Source organism: Eumetopias jubatus, unplaced genomic scaffold (assembly GCF_037043125.1).
Source record: "Eumetopias jubatus isolate StellerSeaLion01/CBP00866 unplaced genomic scaffold, mEumJub1_p1.0 scaffold_1, whole genome shotgun sequence".
Taxonomy (NCBI): Eukaryota; Metazoa; Chordata; class Mammalia; order Carnivora; family Otariidae; genus Eumetopias; species Eumetopias jubatus.
In genome coordinates this window covers 14141761-14163766 of record NW_028274807.1, presented here as the reverse complement: position 1 = coordinate 14163766, position 22006 = coordinate 14141761, and the positions used below count along the sequence as shown (strand labels likewise).

At 44.5% G+C, this 22006-nt stretch overlaps 1 protein-coding gene across 4 annotated transcripts in view; it reads right to left on the bottom strand.

Moving 5' to 3' along the window:
- Positions 1 to 6273, bottom strand: part of TIAM1 (TIAM Rac1 associated GEF 1) — a 193032-nt gene extending 186759 nt beyond the window's left edge. For 3 of the 4 annotated variants that reach the window (XM_028114412.2, XM_028114443.2, XM_028114452.2), the window contains exons 1-2: positions 6169 to 6236; positions 692 to 866 (exon numbers count right to left, since the gene is read on the bottom strand). The gene's annotated coding sequence lies outside the window, so the exon portion shown is untranslated. Of the gene's footprint in view, positions 1 to 691; positions 867 to 6168 lie in introns of all 4 variants that reach the window. The other variant, XM_028114430.2, reaches the window with a different exon arrangement.
- Between the last annotated feature and the right edge of the window lie 15733 nt (positions 6274 to 22006).

The window sequence follows — 22006 nt, the reverse complement described above, 5'->3', positions numbered from 1 at the left end:
TGATCCCGGGGTCCTGGGATCCACCCTGCATCTGGCTCCCGGCTCAGGGGGAGGGAGCCTGCTTCCCCTCCCCTCCCCGCCCCCCACTCCTGTTCTCTCTCTCTCTCTCAAATAAATAAATAAAATCAAAAAAAAAAAAAAAAAAAAGGAACATGATCTCACATCCAACAGCCCCAGAAAAAGCGCATTCTGATACCAAGCTTCCCCTGCTGCACTCCGAAACAATTCCTTCTTCTCCTTTCTGGGTATCACAAGGGCAGGCAAAAGAGATGCGCGGAAGACAAAGGTGGGAGGGTGGGTCATTACCCTGTGAAGTGTCTGAGACACTATAATATGAGAATCAGTGGGAATCTTCTTCCTCATGAGTCAAAGCACAAGGAATCAAGGCAACTCAGCGGTCATTCACAAGGGGCGGACCCAGCCCACGGTGACCCTGACATGGGATGCACCGCTTCACCCCCTTCCGCAAGCCCGGAGGCCTGGCTTGTCCATGGCATGACCCAACAACGGGTTCCCGGGAAATCTATTTCAAAGGCAAGTGAGCAAAGCCTGTTTCCAGGAAACGGCAGTCACAGATAATGAACTTCCTGTTGGCCCCAGACAGGACGATCTGAGCAGGGTCCTAAGACAATAAAGACTTTAAAAGTTTTTGAGTCCTCCCTTCCCAGCGTTGTGCAAATGCCCCACTTACCCCGTCCCACACAGAAGAGGCTTCTCTCAAGATCTCCAAACGTGCCATCCGGAGGGGCTGCTCACATCCTAGGTAAGAGACTAGGATTCAGAGTTTCACACCCCATGGTACCAACCCTCCTCTCCTCCTGGCTTTCGGGTCTAGAAAGGTGGGCCTCAGTCCACACTGGTTCTACCTACAAGAGCAGACACAGGAAAATAATGGGTTTTGTGCTCATTTTTTTACATACTTCTAGAGGCAGGATCATCCTCTGAAACATTACTGAGATGACACAGGAAAAGCACTGGGTGTGCTGTAGACACTCAATAAATTACTATTCAGTATTAGTATCTTAATAAGCAAAGAAGTATTTACCAGGCCCTTATTCAACCACGGCTTTGTAGAGAGCACTTTGGCCATGGTTATTCTTGCCCACAAAAATCTCTGAATTTACAGAAGTCGGAAATCTCAAACACTGAGGCGTACAATTCCAAGGTATCACATGAGGCTCTGTGCTTCACTACAAGACCTCACAAATCCCCCCCTAACTGTTAAACGAGTAAAACTTTCCAAAAGCCATGATCTCTCCCCCACTCCCCCGCCCAAATTTTACCAGTGAAGGCCAGGCTAATACCTGTTTTCAAGCAACAGAATCAAAATAAACTGGAGGAGTGGTGTTGCAAAACACTGACGAAGACTATACACCTTGTTCCCCACTCATAAAAACCCTAACCAGTATTAACAGCCGCAGAGTTACTCAGCACACCGGGTCAGAGCGGACGGGCCAGACCCAAGGCAGTTAGTTAGGCAACCTGCTGTCTTCAAAAATCACTTCCCAGATGATGCAGATTCCTACACAAAATGTAAACCAAGACTCACTCCTTGGGCAGAGCAGTGAATGATATGCGCAGAGCACTGCAAAGCCTTCCCCCAGCTGACAACCCCTTCCCTTCCCCCGTTCCACCCCTTGTGCTATTAGACACATAAAGAAACATTCGCTAATGATGCCATATATTCCCCAGGACCTTTTCAATTGACAGACCCCAGGGAGAACAAACAGCTTAAAGTTGGATGACTTCAATAATGCCATATTCCTCTGTGGAGGAATATTACCCAGCCAAACCTTCTCCGCCCCATACTTCTCATTTCCCTTCTTGGTTTTGAGGTCAGCCATGGCATTCAACAATCCACACTTCCCCCAAAGTACCAAGGAACTTTCGGTGCTGCAAAAACATTCTCAGAAAAATGCAATGGCGATCAAAAACAGATACGGTTATCATCAGCACCGCCTGCCTCCCAGTTGACATTCCCACCAACTGTGCACGGGGCTTCCCTTTTCTCACACAGCCTAACACTTGTTATTTCTTGTCTTTTGGGTAGTGAGATGGTGGGGTCCCATTGTAGTTTTGATTTGCATTTCCCCAATGAATAGTGTTGTTGAGCATCTTTTCTGGAGTAACGAGAGTTCTGGAATAACTAAATCTAACAAACTTTGCCTTCACAGAAATAACCCCACTAACTTACATCCCAGTCTCTGCCAAGTTTTGAGCTGCATACTCATTTCATTTCTAGAAAGGAAGGGAGAGGGGACAGAGGGAGGGAGGGAGGGAAGAAAGAAGGAAGGAAGGAAGGAAGGAAGGAAGGAAGGAAGGAAGGAAGGAAGGAAGGAAATAATAGAGCAGTAAGACCCTCAAGGAAGTGAGATAAACTGAAGAAAAAAATAATAATCCCAGGAAGACAAGGTAAAAATTGGAGTGGAAAAATATATAGCCAGTATACCACCAATCAACTTGGATAATAAGATGAAAATACTGAAAATATGGAAAGCGACCCTGATAACCCCCCCTAATGAAGAGAGAACAGATGGGAGAAGTGGCTTTGTTGTTTTTGTTTTTGTTTTTAAAGATTTTATTTATTTATTTGACAGACACAGACACAGCGAGAGAGGGAACACAAGCAGGGGGAGTGGGAGAGGGAGAAGCTGGCTTCCCGGGGAGCAGGGAGCCCGATGCGGGGCTCGATCCCAGGACCCTGGGGTCATGACTTGAGCCGAAGGCAGACGCTTAACGACTGAGCCCCCCAGGCGCCCCGGAGTGGCTCTGTTTTATTCTGCTGCAATAACCTTTCACATTTCTGGAAGGACAGCACTGAGAGAAGTTGTGAGGTTAGAAGTATAACCAGAAAGGGCAGGACGGGGAAACACGCAATGTGCGACAATGATAAGTGCCTGATTTGTTCCAATTCACATGTAGAAATCCCACAAGGGAGGGCGCCTGGGTGGCTCAGTCCGACTCCCGATTTCAGCTCAGATCATGATCTCAGGGTCTTGAGCCTGAACCCCAAGCTCAGAGCTCAACAGGGAGTCTGCTTGAGGATGCTCCCTCAGCTCTTACGCACACGCACACTCTCTCTAAATAATAAATAAATAAATCTTAAAAAAAAAATAAGAAATTTCACCAACAGCCCCTTATGTAGTTTTCATTATTTCTACCTCACAGGAGGGGACATGTAAGCGCAGAGGGGTTAGGCAATTTTAGGGCTAAAAGTGGCAAGAGCAAGAATTCAGATCCAGGGGCACCTGGCTGGCTCAGTGTGTAGAGCATGCTGCAGCTCTTAGATCTCAGGGTCATGAGTTCGAGCCCCACCCTGGATGTAGAGATTACTTAAAAGAAACTCTAAAAATAGCAAAAAGAATTCAGATCCAGCTCCTTCTGACTCTAAAGTTCTTGTCCTTAAACTGTCACAAACTCAGATTTTCTGAGAAATCGTTAAAATGCCAAGACTCATGCATTACATAGGAACAAAAACGAAACTTTCTTCTTCAGTCATTACAGCAAATTTGTTCTGCTCTAGTACAAAGTAAATCTGTATTGTCAAGTAAGTTGAAAGCACCTACAATTCACATTAAATTACCAGTAAATCTTATGTAAATTCTAGCTGGCTGTTTCCAAAACAATTTCACAGGGTGTGCCCCAGTGAAGATAAAAAAACCAACTTAAAACAATTTGATCCACTGTGTCGGATACTCAAGAAAACAAGGTATGTTTTAGTAAAACCGAGAAACATTATTTCAAAGACACATAAAATAAATACATAATGTCTGCCTTCTTACAGCTAGAAGACTCAGTTACCTAGTTTTAAAGGCTCTTAAAATCTTTTTTGACAGTGTTCCACAGCACAGGACTTTTAAAATGCATGTAAACTTAAGAAAGGAGGCAGTGTTTTTGTTTCATTTAAAATACAAAAACCAAAGTTCGTTCTTCCAAATGCCAATAAAATTGTTAATAGCAATTAGCAAGACTGATCAAGAAGAAGAAAAGCACAAATAACCAATGCTAAGAATAAAAAAGGAAACATTTCGGGGCGCTTGGGTGGCTCAGTCAGTTAAGCGTCTGACTCGTGATCTCGGCTCAGGACATGATCTCAGGGTCGTGAGATCTAGGCCATGTTGGGTGTTGAGCCTGCTTAAGCTTCTCTCTCCCTCTCTGCCCCCGCCCACCCTAAAAAAAAAAGAAAAGAAAAGAAAGGAAAAGGAAAAGGAAACGTTTCTAGTCTTTTAAAATATTATAAAAGGATATTTTGTGCAACTTTACGCCAATAAATTTTAAAATTTACATGAAATAGGAAACTTCCTATAAAAAAACTACTTAAACAAGATAATTTTAATGACCCTATTTCTGTTAAACAAATTGAATCTGTAACTTCGAAAAAAAATCAGAGTCAAACCAGGATATTCATGGGAAAGTAAGGAGACCTTAAGAAAAAAATAATGATACAGAAACTGTAATATTCTCTCACACCTACCTGAGACTACCTAATTCATATAGCAGAATTCATCCAATTTTCAACGTCTGCATGAAACAGTCCCATGTGACGATGTCTATATACCTTCATGAATAATATAGTCCCTTTCTCTGGCTAAGGATTATTGTTCCATAAAACTCCATGTGAGCAAGGATCTATTAGTCAGTTTCACCAGCACTATCACAAGATCCAGTTTGGTTGTCTTTCCTGTTGAGTGAGTTGCTACAGCCCTTCTTGGGGGTGGGGGAAGCGGACCACACACTTTATGTCAGCATCAAGTTCACATCTGCATGCCATGTTCTGTCTTGATCCTCAAGGAGCCAGAACACAGGACTCTGGCCATTGTAACAGCCTGGACCATGCAACAGCCTGAACCTGTTGTTCTTCCCTGGGACGCGTCTGCTTTGGCTTAAAAGTCATTTCATTTTACTTCTGTCTCACTAACCTCGGGGAAGCTGGAAGGTGAAAGCAAACTAAGTAAAACTATGGCCACAGCACCTTGTCCCCTGACCCCAAAGTTCAAGTGGAAGGTGCACTGAGAAAGCTAGGCTGTGCCATTCTGGTATCAGGAAGACAATAAAAACCAGCTCTTCACACCCTCCTAATTGCACCCACCCCAGATCTGGGAGAAACACCTATAAAATGACACGGTAACAGCCGCACATTTCTTTACCTCCGTGAAGGTGCCCTAAAAATAAGACAATTCCCTAAAAATTCATATGAAGGCTTAGCTTACAACACACACACACACACACACACACACACACACACAGCTCCCACTGCTCTGTACTAACCTGTTGACTGGATAGAAAAGAGGTGAAACACGTAAATTAGCCCCAAAGCCTCCATCGGACCCCCACTGCGGTGAGCAAATACCACAAAGCTCTAAAAGGGGTTTCAAATAAAAGCTAAAAATTGTCTGCAAGAATGTCTTTACCTTTGGCCAAGTTCATCGTTTGCTGGAACATATATGAAGCGTCACTTGCAACGATCCTAACCGGGGTGCCGGCCTCCACCCAACAAACTTCCTCTCCCCACTCCACCCAAATCTGACTTAGGCAATTGACCCGGAGATAAAGCAGCTGCCACCGAAAAATGTGCTAATTTCAAAAAAGTTCCAGATACACCAATAACACCTCAATAGCTAGGACGTCTTGCAGTGAACTGAATCAGACACAAAATTAATGAGAAACCCAAGACTTCTGATGCCTCCCTATAGAATTCCCAACCTGACCCAGGAGGCTGTCCGAGCGCCTCAGCTTCAGAACATTCCCTCGGAAATTGAACCCCAAGCTTTTCAGGGGCTTCATCTTCAACAGCAGTGACCTGTGATTACAGACCGCGCAGCCGGACCGCGGGGACCATGGGGACACCTCTGGTGGGTAACCTGATCGGGCAGCCTCCCTCCCGCCCTACCCCTTAGGATCCCTGGATACGGAAGGCAAAGGGGCAAAGGTGAAGGGCTCGCAACGCCCCAACCCTTCACCCTGGAGCCAGAACGCACACGGGCGGCGCCCCCGGGGTGCCCCAGCCCAGCGTGGAGACGCGGCTCATCGATTCCGCGGGGCTCCGGGCGCGCAGGTCCCCCTCCCGCCGGCCACTCCTCGGCCACAGCCACCTGGGCTGCGTGCCCTCAACCACCCAACACAAAGAAAGGCGGCGGTAGAAAGAATGGGCTTGAAATGAACGCTCACCGCTGCTCAGCAAGGCGCACATGCTTCCCCGTCTTGCCTCACATCTCCCAACTTCCAGTAACAGAAATGAGGAAGCAGCCTCCTTCCCCGGCTCCGTGCAGAGGGAGTGGGCGTAACTTGCGAAGTTTCGTGCAGCGAGGAATCTGGTCATTTGGGTGTGCTGGAGAGGGTTTGTCGCTCCTCCCCACCCACCGTCACCTCCCTCGTCTCCACCTCCTTCCCCAATTTAATTCTCCCCTTGGCGTTTCCAAGACCAAGAACTCTGGCCGCGGGCCGCTCAGAGAGTCCCAGCTCTGGGCTCCTCACAACCTTGGGGAAAACTTATTCCTAACAGACCTGAACCATCTCACAGATGAACCTGGTCGCCCTGCAGAAAGCTTAAGTGCCTGTCACTTTTTTTTTTTTTTTTTTTTTTGGTGGCAGTACAGGGCAAGAAGGCAGGGCCTCTTTTTTTTTTTTTAATTTAAAAAGCTAGAAATCTTAAATAAGTGCACAGTACCCCCTCTGCACAGGTAGGAATGTGGGCGGGTTAGCCAGTAGAAACCTAATTCCTCAACGTCTACTTAAAAAGAGTGGGGGACGGAAAAACAAAAAGCTGTGTTACAAAACTTGCCACAAAATAGTTCAGACATGCAAAAATATATTTGAAAATCAGATAGTGAACCCTCAAGTATCCATTATGCAGCAAAAAAATTAAAATTACCAACATAGTTGGAGCCATCTGTAAACTCCCCCCTGAAATATGTCCTCCTCTTCCTCCCCCTAGAAAAACAGCTGCCATAAACTTGATTTTCCATGAGCAATATTCGTACCACAGTTTCTGAGATTCTAAAGGACGCAAGCTAACTTCAGAGTCCACCCAAAAGCAATCCAATGATCATCCCTTCGCTAGACCTGACCTTGGTTCCGAAACAGAAGTTTCGTTAAATAACACTAAAAAAATGACCACACACGTTAAATGAAGCGTCAGGTGGCTGGTTAAAGAAAATGAAGGAAATCACAACATAAGAAAATCGGAGATCTGGAATGACAAGTGGAGGCCATATCTGTAACAGTTGAAGCGTTCATGGATGAAATTGATAGATTAATAGAGCATTATCATTTTACAAGGTTAATAGCTGTGTCAAAGCCAAGGATACTGACCCACACTGCAAGGACTTTCCTCAAAGACCCAGGCTACAGAAACAGAAACACAACATTCATTAAAGAAGTCCTAATTACTCAACCGCCTACCAGAGTTGTAGGCTGGGAGCAACATTCAGAAAAGGGAACTTTCAAGATAATAAATGATAAAACACAAAATAGTGGAAACCATGATACATTCACAACTGACTCATATATATATTCTCATACATATATGAACATGAAGAAGGAGATGCCTAGCTCATCTTTATATTCCTAGTACCTTGCATAGAGGCCGGCATGAGTAGAAAATTCATAGCTATTTGTTAAAAGAAGAATGCAAATGAACAAAAGAATGTCCATGGAGAATTCTGAAGGAGCAGAATGAAGAGACGGGATACACGAAATCAGCAGTGGTCTTTAACAGGAAGTAACTCTGCCCAGTGGGAACATTCAACAATAGTGAAGACATTTTTGGTCGTCACAACTTGGGGAAGCTCTCGGCATCGAGCAGGCAGAAGACACAGATGCTGCATGGGAAAGCCTCCTAAAACAAAGAATGATCCAGCCCCCAAATGCCAGTACTGCTGGCTAACGAGAAGCCCTGGGAGACAGGCTTCACAATCGACAGTCACTGAATTTTTTCATTCCATATATAAGCATCAACATCAGGAAGAGACTCTCTGGGGTCTTATAAGGACATAGAAGAGCATTTCTCCTCCTCTTCCACTGTGCAGCATCTGATGGCTGGACCACCTGCGTGGGATCAGAGCTAGTGGGCACTGGAGGCAGAAGCAGGAAAGCATTCAGGGGTTGGAGGCACAGCCTCAAGCCTATGCACTCATGAAGCTAAGGACCTGTGTCAAATTTAGATGGAAATAATGAAGAAGGGGGTGGGGAGGAAGTTGACGTAAGGTGAGGGTATCAGCTTTAGAATCACAGATAGCACGTCTGGGGGGAGGAGACAGGGTAGGGGTTGTGAACGGACAAAGCAAGGCTTATCGCAGCTACCAGACTCATTTCTCCATTGACAGTCTTGAGCTGGAGACACTCCACTGAGAACAGGAAGGATGTTTAACCTCATTACGGCTTATCGAAAAGAAAGTTACAAATCACTTACAGGAAAAAAGATGCAAACCCCACCGTGTCTACCTGGTAGGGTAAAGGACCTACAAAGTGAAAACATCTTCTCTACAGGTTTTCTGGCCTCATCATTACCTAAGAAGTGTTTCTTTGAGCTCTAGAATGCCGGGACAAGTCTTGTTCCTGTTGCTTACTGTTTCTCAGAACGGGGCACGGGACAGTGGGTTTGCTCCCCTTGAACTCCCTCGGAGCCAAGGATGGTCGGTATGTGATAAATGCACGTGGATGCAACGGAATCTGTCTTCACCTCATTGCCCATCTCTCAGGCCAGTAAATAAAGACTCTCCTATAGCAGCTTCTGGAGGAATCCGCAGGGCACCCTGAGTTCAAGAGCCTGAACAAACTGTAAGCACATAGAAAACCTGTTGGTTTCATTCAGTGGCTGACAGATTGCAAAACACCTGGTACAGGTGAGACCAAGAGGTCCTCAGGCAGTGGCCACCAGCCTCACAGGGGAACTGCTCTTGGCATCAAGGAATGAAGGACGCCAGGCTGGGAATCCCCTCTGCACGCCCCTGTACAAATGGGCAGGAAGGAGGACGCCCTATCCCTCGTTATGTCACCAGCTTCTTTACCTGCAGCTCTAAATGCCATTAGTCTTGCTTCTTAAAAGCCATACGAATTCAGGAAAAGAAAATGTGAGCACAGTTATGAGTCCCACCAAAAGAAGTAACTTAATCAGGAATGTTCAGTGTTTCTGTTCCAAAGAAATGCAACCAGTAGAGGGAGCCCAGCTGACTTTTGTGCTTAACCATTTTCCAAGATCAGGCTAAATAAAGCAGGGGACAGTGTTAAATGACACGAGTTACAAAAATAATCAGACGTTACCACAGATAAAAAGATTTATGCAAAAATATTTTGGAAAAACTCGAAGCCATGACACCCTTATAAGGTATTTGTCCTGGTCATGGATATTTACACAAGAGCTAGCTACAGAGATAGAAGCCCATATAATGAATAAATAAATATATGTTGGAAAACCTTTGGTATGTGGAGGAAAACTCAGAAAGGGTCAGACAGCTTCTCTTTCCCTTTGTCAGTTGAACTGATGCTCAGAAACAAAAAACTATGGAGAGTTTATTTTCCCCAAAGATTTTTTTTTTTTTAAGATTTTATTTATTTATTTGACAGAGAGAGACACAGCAAGAGAGGGAACACAAGCAGGGGGAGCGGGGGAGGGAGAAGCAGGCTCCCCGCTGAGCAGGGAGCCCGATGCGGGGCTCGATCCCAGGATCCTGAAATCATGACCTGAGCCAAAGGCAGACGCTTAACGACTGAGCCACCCAGGCGCCCCTTCCCCAAAGATTTTAATTCAGGCTTTATCTTGCTGTTTTATAAGTTTGACCTACAACAGCTGACTTGTAAAATTCCTTTCAAATTGTGTTCTCAACAACACCAATGCCTTCCTTAAGCAAGACTCTTCTGGATTTCTGTCCAAGGGTCTTCAGAGCCAACTGGATCAAAGATCAGGACGGCTTAACAGAGAAAGGGTTGCCAAGGTCCAAGATTTTGACAACAACTCCTGCAAAGGAGCTTGCCTCTCGCCACCTTTCCCAGCTCACATAGACAGCTGAGGTGGGTTCCCAGGCGCGAGGCAAACAAGTACCCACATCAACCCTGCCGTCACCTATGTCACCTCACAAGAGCAAACAGCAGCAAAGCTAGAGAAAAAGAGCATTCTCCTCCTCAAGTTAGGTGAAGCCCAACAGGGGTGTTGATGATCTGTGTCCAAAGAGATGACCCCCCACACACACAGCATCACTGCAGATCCAAATCCAGATCCCGTTAGTCATACGGTATCGCTATAGAAATTCAAAAGCTTTTTTATGAAGACATTTTGCGGTTGGCTACCGAACTGATTGCCAGAATCAATTGTTCACATTTGAAACGGACCAAAAGTCTAAATATGGATCCATCCCACCCACCCTTTTGCTTGGTGATCTGAGGCTCACCAAGAACGCTGACATGTGTGAAAACCCTTGACTCACCCCTGGACGAAGCCTTCCTTCTCTCCGAGAGAAAAAGCGAGGCTCGACCTTTCAGACGATGTCTTCAAGTGCAGATCCCCATTCAATTTGATTTGACGCAAAAATGTTTTAAAACTTAAAATTAAACCTCGCACCAAGCAAACTTAGTGACTTTGAACAGAGTTTTCTCCATCTGAAAACTGAACGCCTAACAAAAGAAGCAGAAGTAATCCTGAAGAATATAAAGTCTGTCAAAAAGAGGCCAAGAAACTTCTTATAGCCTTTAAATACCATCCGGATCCAGAATACCCTGCAGGGACTGAATGTGTGGCAAGTCCCTTATAATCCAGAGGCTTCGGTTTCCTCAACTATTTAAGTGATAACAGCCCACTTAATATTCCCTCGCTTCCTAGTTCTATCTTCCAATCATGTGTTCCCACGATTTTAAAACTCCCATTGCTTTCAGTGCCCCAAATGACAAGTGCTCACACAACAACGTTTTACGGAACACACCAGAGTCAAGAGTTTCAGGACTCACTGGTGGCTCTCATACTTATAACTGAAGCCATGCTTGGAACTGGAAGGGAAAGGGGGAAAAGGCAGGAAGTGCAACCTGAGGATAAAGGTAACAAAGAAGCCAAAGGAAAAGTCCATGAACCCTTCACACACTGACTCGCAATCAACCATATGGGGCCAGATGCTGTCCTGCCCACACACACAGTGAGGCGGCTGGTGCCAAGGGCCCTGTGAGCCTTGCACAAGACGTACATGTGGTTCGTGGGGGCGAGAGCATCTGGGTTTTTCCTGGTGTGGGCTCTTTTAGACACCTCTCTGCTCAGCAGCAATAAACAATAATAATTATTATTGGCACTAAAAGCGCGGTCGTGCTGAACAACTAATGTAAGAAGACAGGAAGTCAAGCTCTAATTTCAGTCCTGCCTTCTCTCCAAAGAATGTGTGGAGTCAGGATAGCCTTACGGTCCTCAATATAGCCCCCAGGGAGCGTCTCCCACTGGGGCTCAGGGAGCAGTCCCACTGAGGAGGCCTCCTTTGGTCAAGGGAGAAGCAAGGATGTGAAATAAGGCCTTGTCCGAGTCCCCGCTCCACCAACCACCAGAGGAATAACTTAGAGCAAGCCACCTGGCTTCCCTTTCAGTAAAATGGGAAGTTGAAATCAATGCCTACTGACAATCCATGGGGTTACATGGGTTAACGGGCTTCATATAGGGCACATACCCAACACTTTCCCTAAATGGTAAAGGGCCCCCAATTGTACAAACACAATTTTCAGTCAGGAAATAAGCAACCAACCATGTTAGTGTTTTATATGTTTTCAAGCTTTTCACGTTGATATTGCTATTTTGGTCATGGAGAGAAATATAGTCCAGATACCAGTTATGTACCAGATTGGAGCATGGGGGGCCTTCTAAGACTCAGGGGTCATAGACCTGTTGAGCCCTTCCTCAAGTCCCTATTGTGGGGAAGCAGCAAGCCCCCTCATGAGGATCACCACAGTGAGACACACAGGCCCTTGGCACTCACCAAGGACAACCAACATATTAGTTACTCGTTTTTGTTATTGAGGGTTTTGATTTTTATTTTATATTAAAACACTGGAAACTACCATTCCACAACTTACAGACCAAAACATACTGGAGGAGGGGTAGGTGGGAACAAGGTAAAGCGACAGTAAGGGACACACCTAGCACCTGGGAGCAACAGTGAAGTGACAAGGACCACACCCACAGATGTGTTTCTAACACCTGACACCTTACACAGTTCTCTACTAGTAACAGGCATAGATTCAATGAAAACTAAATGACTTCTAATGTCAGAGGAGACATGCAAATGAGAATTCACTTGTGTTTCCTTTCTAAGAACATAGACATTAGATTTTATGGACTCTAGGAGCACTTGGTGCCATTTTCCCTAATGTAAACAAAAATCCAATATGCAAAGAGTATTTTCTTTTTCTTTTCTTTTTTTCTTTTTTGTATGAGAGGTAGATTTTTGTGATTCATCAGTAGCATATAACACCCAGTGCTCATTTCATCAAGTCCCCTCCTTAATGCCCATCACCCAGCTACCCCATCCCCTACCCACCTCCCCTCCAGCAGCCCTCCGTTTGTTTCCTATGATTAAGAGTCTCCTATGGCTTGTCTCCCTCTCTGATTTCATCTTATTTTTCCCTCCCTTCCCCTATGTTCATCTGTTTTGTTTCTTACACCTATGAGTGAAATCATATATTTGTCTTTCTCTGACTTATTTTGCTTAGCATAATACCCTCTAGCTCCATCCACGTGGTTGCAAATAGCAGGGTTTCATTCTTTTTGATGGCCGAGTAATATTCCAGTGTGTGTGTGTGTGTGTGTGTGTGTGTGTGTGTGTGTGTGTGTGTGTACACACAACATCTTCTTTATCCATTCATGTGTCAGTGGACATCTGGGCTCTTCCATAGTTTGGCTATTATGGACATTTCTACTATAAACATTGGGGTGTATGTGTCCCTTTGAATCATTGTTTGTACATTTTAGATAAATACCTAATAGTGCAATTGCTGGGTCATAGGGTAGCTCTACTTTTAACTCTTTGAGGAACCTCCTTACTGTCTTCCAGAGGGGTCGCACCAGTTTGCATTCCCACCAACAACGTAAGAGGGGATGGGGAAGATATTTGCAAATGTCTTATCAGATAAAGGGCTAGTATCCAAAATCTATAAAGAACTTACCAAACTCAACATCCAAAAAACCCAAAAAATCCAGTCAAGAAATGCACAAAAGACATGATAGACATTTCTCCAAAGAAGACATACAAATGACCAACAGACACATGAAAAAATGTTCAACCTCACTCATCATCAGGGAAATACAAATCAAAACCACAATGAGATACCACCTCACACTAGTCAGAACAGCTAAAATTAACAAGTCAGGAAACAACAGATGTTTGGTGAGGATGCAGAGAAAAGAAGAGTATTTTCAACCGGAAAATACAATAAGCCCATATCTCAAAATATTAAGTGACCTGGGGTAGGCAACAGACACATGAAGAGTTGCAGACCCACATACATAAGAGTAAGAAGGGGTTCTGATTAATCCCTCACCCATCTGAGGTCAGAAGGGTTAAGGGACTCACTCAGGCTCACATAACAAAATAATGGTAGATTCAGTCTAGAACCCAGATCTACTGAAACAAATCTGCTGTATGTCCTGCCAACTCAATTATTCCTTCCTGGGGGAAAAAAATCCATAAAATAAACATTAAACGCAGTATATGCATATATAATTTTGGGCCCCAACACAGTACAAAAGGCACATATAAATTAAAAACTGATACAAATTGAGCCCATCGGAAACTAATAAGCAAACCATAATAACTAGGTGCGTGAAAAATGTCTTGGCTCAGCCCCAGATGAGCAAACAAGAGGCTCAGAGACCCGGACAGAAGGATGCAGTCAAGCCAGGACGGCTGAAGGCAGTCTGATTCACCAGCAGCCAGCATCCTCCCAAACAAATTACGAGGCCGGGCAAGACTGTGGGTAAGCCTGGGGGTGATGTGCGACAGAGTCATACATTCCCGAGGGGTCATGTTGGCACCCTGGCCAAAGAGAAGACTCCTCCAATTTCTCCCCAAGAAACGAAAACACGTCTCTACAGATGCTGCAAAATGGCATCTTTTCACTTGCATGTGAATATGAACCGCATCCCCGCACACAATTGGCCAAGTGTCCATAACCGAGGCATCTATCAACAGATGAACAGGTGGACAAAATGGGACCCACGGACAAATACTCAGCCAATAAGAAGAACGAAGTTCAGAAAAAGGCTACAAATGGATGAACCTTGAAAACAGTACACCAAATGATGACGTCAGACACAAAAGAACGACTGCATGATTCCACTTCTATGAAGTATCTAGAAGAGGCCGACTCAGAGAGACCGAAAGGAAACTAGAGGTTACCAAATGCTGGGGGGCAAGGGGGATGGGAAGTCACCATTTAATGGTTACAGCGCTGCCGTGAGAGTGATGAGTATGGGACACAGATAGCAGTGATCTTTGTCCAACACAGTGCACGTCATTAACGACACTGAACCGAGACTTAAAAGTGGTCAAAATGGCAAATTTTATCGCATGTAGATTTTTACCATAGCTTTTTTGAAAGATTCAAAACAACACCGCATTTGCAGCCTGTTGGCTCAGGACCTCGTAGCTTTTCAAAATACTGCTGCTAAAAACAAAAGTAATCAAAACTTTAATCTAAGCACATTAGCCAGCTTTAAAATGTTCCTGTTCTCCCTGTCACATTACCGTGATCTTAATCACATACCTAAAAGAGCGATTTTCTCTGATTGTAAGAGATAAAATGGGATTGTCTAACCTATGAAATTAAATAATTTCCAATTATAAAGGTAAAACAAGGCGCACCTCTTCCCAGGCAAAGCTTTCACAGTATGCCAGGTGTCACACCTGTACGCAGCATCCTCACTGTACATCGGCTTCCCCCCAATCTGTTCCCATCCCCAATTTCAAAGCAGATCAAGAAACCTGAAGGGTTGGATGTAAATTCAGCACCATTAAGAGTGAGAGAAATGCACTAAACTCAAGTTACCATGAAATGGCACACATTTTAACAACCACCTTTTACACACTTAACGGACCTGAACTGGCCAGGAATTCGTTTTCTAGTCATAAGCCCATCACCTAATCCTTGTAAAACCTCAGTGTCTCATCTGTAAAGTGGGTTATAATAGTATTTCACTAGTGACACTACTCAAGGATGAATCACATTTCCTGAGCACTTCATGCAAATCACAGGGCTGAGGGCTGCTCATCCATTTTTGTGCCTGGTCCCCATGACAACTCAACAAAGTATGATAACTAGATCCGTTTTACAGATAAAGAAACCGAGGCACCGAAAGGTTACTCGAACTGCCCAAAGCCACCTGACAGGTGGGAGTCAGGTCTGAAATTCCAACCTGGTCTCTTCTGAGGCTGGGACCACAGCCTTCCCTCATTTCATTGCTACATGTGGCCTACAGTCTTGGCAGCTTGTATGTGATTTTATTATTATCATCACCTTTAAAAGTCACAGGTTCTGGGCTCACAGAGTCAGAGAACTGGACCTGATTCCCACAGCCTGCACCTGCTTCTGGGGTACCTCACCCCCTCTCAAGGCCAAATGTAGCAGGCAAGCAACATATTTCAGGGTTTGTCATGAAGACCATGGCAGGTAATCATCCCTCCATCTGAGAAAGAAGATGAACAAGGTATCTAAGATGAGCAAGTTAAATTGGGCAACAGTCAAAGAATATGCATAATGTATGTGTAGGAATCTCGTAAATATATTCACTGGGCCCTTTTGCAGAACCAAGTTCCTCTGCAATAGGCAAGTTCAAGGTCTGGACTGAGATAATTAACCATTAGGTGGATATTTTATACTCAACTATTTACAGTGGTGGTTCACAATCAAAAGAAATACATAATGAACAGTATTTTGCTCACGCTCTCCCAGACTTCCCAGTAAAACATGGCAGGTGACTCACAGGATGACACACTGCTCTTGGCGAGGTACCAAGAGTTATACATGCCGACCAGTCGGTGAGGTGTAGGCCCTCCCAAGCAGGCTGACAAACTTCACTGGATCCTCTGAAACACCCAGGCTCAGCCTTCCACTCCCAGCCGTCTGGTTTCTGAGAAAAGGGAGTCCTCAACAATGGGTCGCAACGATGCCAACCCACCAAACAGAATCCTTGCTGAGGCCTGGCCATGACCAAGACAACCCATCTCTGACTTTCACTTTTCTTGCTCCAACAAATTCACACACCTTTCTTAGACTTGGGCTTATGATTCAGTCTTGTGGTTCCTGCCAAAGCCCCGTATCCTAAGAGCCTTTGTTCTCTTCTCTGGCCACAGATCAACTCAGCCCATTGAGGAACAGCTGTAAACCCTTGCCCACAAAACTTTCCATTGGGCAAAAATTACTCAGGTTGTCTGGGTCTGAGGTCAGCAAGCTCCTGCAGGAACACCCCTCAGACAGCCCATCCCACCTCCCCAAAAGAGTCAAATATAGCTGTTAATGAACTGCCCATTTCCACAGTCTCATTCACACATACTGACCCACACACATAGATCCTACTGGCTCATTCAATCTCATTAACCAAAAACAGTATTCTTGGCCTTTGGCATTAGCATGGGTTTTGGTTTTCATAAGGACTTGGTGCGCCAACTTGTGCTATTTGCTTCCATGGGAACTTATCTTTATTCTGAATATACACATGACCTTAGACTTGAGGTCTTTGTTCACTGTCCCCTTCTCAGTGAGGTCCTCTTAGCTGCTCCCACCACCGCTGCAGCACCACCACCTCTTTCTCTTGATACATTTCCTTTCTCACTTCCCTACGTTATTTTTTTCGCTTTAAAACACACACTGATCATTTTCCTATTTTACCATTTGGCTTATTTACTGTTTTTCTCCCTCACTAGAATCTAAGCCCCACATGGGCAAGGATTTTTTTTTTTTTTTAAGATTTTATTTATTCATTTGACAGAGAGAGAGCGAGAGAGAGAGAACGAGATCAGGAACACAAGCAGGGGGAGTGGAAGAGGGAGAAGCAGGCTTCCTGCGGAGCAGGGAGCCCGATATGGGACTCAATCCCAGGACCCTGGGATCATGACCTGAGCCGAAGGCAGACGCTTAACGACTGAGCCACCCAGGCGCCCTGGGCAAGGATTTTGATCCATTCTTCTTCCAACTCTATCTTGAGTGCCTAGAAGAGAGCTTAGCACATGGTAGACCCACAACAAATATTTGTTGACTTAGACTGAATACACCCTCGTGATGATAACCAAGACCAGGAAGCATGATCAAAAACCAAGCGAGCCTGAGCTCGCTCCTGAAACCACAGAAATAAAGTCCTCTGAACCCCAAACAACAAGAAGAGAAATAGGGAACAAGGAGGGAAATACACATTTATTCCACTAATACACAAGTACTTGGGCTTTTCGACCTCTCCTATGAATTTACAAGAGCCAGCAATGCTAAATCTCAGAAATAGCATTTTGTTAACCAAAAGGGGGAAAGACCAGTCCTCTCTCCATACAGTCAACACCATGCATCCCACTCTCAGCTCACCACCTCCTACTTATCCAGACCAACCCCCTCAGACCTCAAGCCCACCAACCCCCTCCACCTTCCGGTGGCCCTCACAACCATGCTGCCTCACGTTCTTCCCTGGTCTATCACTGAGTTCTCTTCCTTAACTTCCTGGCCCCTCTACCACTTGGTCACATCTATTTGGCAAAGATACCCACCCAGTTAGATCCAACAAACTGCCTGGTTGGCTCCTGCACCCAGACAGTTGAACAGTTCACTGGTCTTATCTTAAACTCACGACCACTAATGTCAAGTCTGCCCTAAATGAAACTGGCGATCTCATACCAAAGTTCCCAGTCCATTATTCACCCTTCGTGAAGTTCCTATCTACTCTTCTCATCCCAAATGCCCAATAATCTCTCCTCATCTTTTTTCTCAGCTGATGATCTCTTGTCCCACCTCTCTGAGAAGACTGAAGCAATCGGATAGGACTACCACAACCTCCAAGCCTCTGTGTATTCACCAACAAGCATATACTGTACCCATACACGCTACCTCCTGCCTGTGACCACAGATAACTATCCACACCGCATCTAAAATCCATCCCTCCTCGTGGGACTAGACCCTAGGCACCCCCTCCCTGCACTCGAGGACAATATTCCAGCAACTCCCCTCTCTCTCCCCTACAGCATCAAATCCCCTTGCTCTCCTGGAGCATCCCCAGCAGTAGAAAGAGATGCCTTTTTTCCTCTAAATCCAAATCACCTCTCAACACCCCCACGGTTGCCACTATACTGTGAGCCATGATCTTCTCTCTCCTGGGCTAGAGCAAAACTCCTTAACAAGGCTCCCGGTTTACGGTCTGATCTCACCCCAGAAGCCAGCCCTCCCTTTGATGTGCAAATCAGATCACACTCCCCTCTGCTCAAATCAAGGGGTAAAAGCCAAACTCCCTGGAGGGACCTACAAAGCCTCACCTCCTGCTCCTTCTCCCCTAGCTCAAGCCACTTCAGCCACACTTGGCCTCTCTGATGTTCCCTGAACTTTCCAGACACACTCCCTCTTTCGGGAACATTCCAGATATACAATTAGCTAATTCCTTTATCTTTAAGTCCCCATTCAAATGGTACCTTCTCATGACTGTACCCCTAACTGGCCCTAGTTCCCCCCAAAACTGCCCCTCTCCCCAAAGCAGCTCTACCTTTCCTCTTTTTCTTTCTTTAAAGATTTTATTTATTTATTTGACAGAGAGAGACACAGCGAGAGAGGGAACACAAGCAGGGGGAGTGGGAGAGGGAGAAGCAGGCTTCCCGCTGAGCAGGGAGCCCGATGCGGGGCTTGATCCCACGACCCCGGGATCATGACCTGAGCTGAAGGCAGCCGCTTAACGACTGAGCCACCCAAGCGCCCCACTTTTCCTTTTTTTGATAGCACTTACCACCTTCTAGCATATTATAGCATTAAGTTAACTAATTAAAATGAAGGGCTATTAATAATTAAATAATTGTTTATTGGTAATGGTAATTCACAAAGACAAGGATCTTTGTCTCTTTTGTTCACTGAAGTATCCCAACTACCTAGGACAGACAATACCTAGCACACAGCAGGACCTAAAAGACCACCGAATGAATAAAATAGCATTTCCTTTTCAGACCCGTTGGCAGAATGAAGCATGGAAGGACAAAAATATGAAAAACAGAGAAGGAGAAAGTAGAAGACAGTGAGAAAGAAACATGAAGGAAAAAAAGAGAATCAGGCAGAAGAGACACAGCATGGCAATTTCCCCAAATGCACAAAAGACACCAATCCAGTTTCCAGAAGTCCTACAAACCCCAAACAGAAAAAATAAGAAGATACTTACACCTAGACATGTCATAGCAGAACTGGAAAAGCCAAAGAGAAGAACTGTAGAAGCAGCAAGAGGAAGACTAATGGCCTACGAAGACGCATCCCCTGGGCTGTCAGCTGACTTCCCAACAGAAACAAAAGGAGCCAGAAGAGGAGGAGCTGTTATCTCCTAAGTGTTCAAGGAAAATAACTGCCAACCCAGAATTCCATATTGAGTAGAAATAAAGACCACCTGGAACACAGATAAAATAATAACATCTTAGGAGATTTTAAGTGATATAAAAGAAAAAAAAGACATGCCATAACAATAACCTATATACCAGGCAGGCATAAAAGGAGTTAAAATACTATAATGCCCTGTATTATCTGGGAAGGAAAAAGTACCAATTTATATAAGGCTTTGTAATCTAAGGTAACAGTGGGTAATCTTGGACCAAAAAAGAGATTTTAGCGGCACCTGGCTGGCTCAGCCAGAGGAATGTGTGACTCTTGATCTAGGGCTTGTGAGTTCGAGCCCCACATTGGGTGTAGACAGATGACTTAAAAATAAAATCTTTCAAAAAAAGAAGAAGAGATTTTATTTAAATAGGGCAGACATAAAGGCAAATAACTAATCTGACTACATTCAGACTGAAAATGTATTTATTTATTTATTTTAAAAATAATAATTTATTTAAAAAATAAATAAGAATGAAAGACAAGCCACACTGGGAGGCCATATTTGCAACACACACAACCAACAAAGGCATATTACCCAGAATACGTTAAACACACACACACACACACACACACACACACACACACACACAAAATCAATAAGACCAACTACCAAACAGAAAATGACAAGTGATTTGAAGAGGCAGGCCACAAGAAAGGATATTCCAAATGGCCAATAAACCTATGAAAAGGAGCTTAACACTATTGATTTTCAGGAAAATGTAAATTAAAAGCAAGAAACCCACTGATTACCAGAATAACTAGAATTCAGATGAGTGATGATGAGGTTTCCCTGAGGACCTGAACCAACAGGAACTCCCTTCCATTCCCAGGGAGAGTGTAACTGGATCAACTACCTTACCCATTAAAGATGAAGAATCAGCAATTCCACTCCTAGAGATACCTCATGAAACGCATGCACATGCGGTCCGGGGAAGATATCCCAAGACATTCTTTGCAGCCTCATGCACAATTGCCAAGCACTCGAACCCACCCAACTGCTCATCAGCCACAGAATGGCTACTGTATCAGTTACGGTCTATTCACACAATAAAACTGTATAAAAACGATATGGATAAATCAGAGCTACACACAAAAGACATGAATCTCATCTCTTAAAAAGGTGAGGAAATGAAGCCAGACCTAGAACACTAAACAAAAAATGTTTCCGTTCATGTAAGTTTCAAAAACAAGGAAAACTAAACAACAGCGCTTAGAGATACACATTGGAGTCATAAAACTGTGAAGAAAAGCAAAAACACAATTCCATAAACGTCAAGCCCAGTTGTTACCCTTAGGCGGTGGGAAGAGACTGTGACTGGGGATGGAAAGAGAGGTCTTCTGGGGGGCTGACAATGTCTCACTTCTTGAGCTGGTGATGACCGTGCTGCCCATTAGGCCGTAAAAGTTCAGTGTACTATTGTGGATGGGTTGGCGTATTTCACCAGTTAAGAAAAGTGAATAAAAGCACATGAAAACCATCTTAAGGAAAAATAGTTCCCACCAAATATTAACTCCCCCTTCCCAAATAAGAAAGCCTCTTAATTTAGACTCTAGGTATAAAATCCCATATAAATAGCACTCTAGTAAATCTCTGTAAAATTCAACGAGTAAGAGAGTTAATGACATATAAGATCAAATACTTGTTCTAAAGGAGATACTTAATTCATGAAGACATTCTCCTCCAACCCTTAACTAATAGTAGATCATATGGTTAAAGATTCAGGTGACTCTTCTTTAAGGAATATTGTCAGAGAGATCATTGATTAGATGGATAGGTAGGTAGACAGGTAGGTAGGTAGAGAGATAAAGTATGTATATATTTATGCACTTACATACCCAGACGTTTATATACACGTGTATGTGGCCTGCATAAGAATAGACCCCTTGCTGTGACGTTATTTAAAAATGGAAGCAGCATTTAAGGGTGGGCTCAATGCACCCACCCTCTTCCCCACTTCTTTGGTGTCACTGGACTGGACGAGCTTTGGGATCTGATGCTTACAACCCAGGGGCACCAGAAAGGAAATGGGAAAGGTGTGGAGGTTGTCCCCACATTGAGCCCAAAGATTCAAGCCATCCACCCAATGCCATCTTTCTCCTCATGATGAATCATGGACCCATTACCTATGAATATGCTCTATTTTTATGTTTAAAGAAATGCCCATCTATCCCCTCTTGGGGCAGCGAGCACCCATCCGTCTTACCTGCACTCTGAGGCAGTGAATTGCTTTATTTTCTGATTAGTATGCACCCTCCATAGCAGGATAATCAAGCTCTCGGATGTCTTTTTTGCCTAAGACTGGTGGTGGGGACCTGTCCTTTCCTCCTTTAGTTGTGACTGCTTCTCTCTGAAGAGCATCGCCATGCTTTCTTCTCCACCACCCCCAGCCACAAAGATGAGCATGATCCAGGCAAGGGAAATCACCAAACCTCAAGACCCTGGACG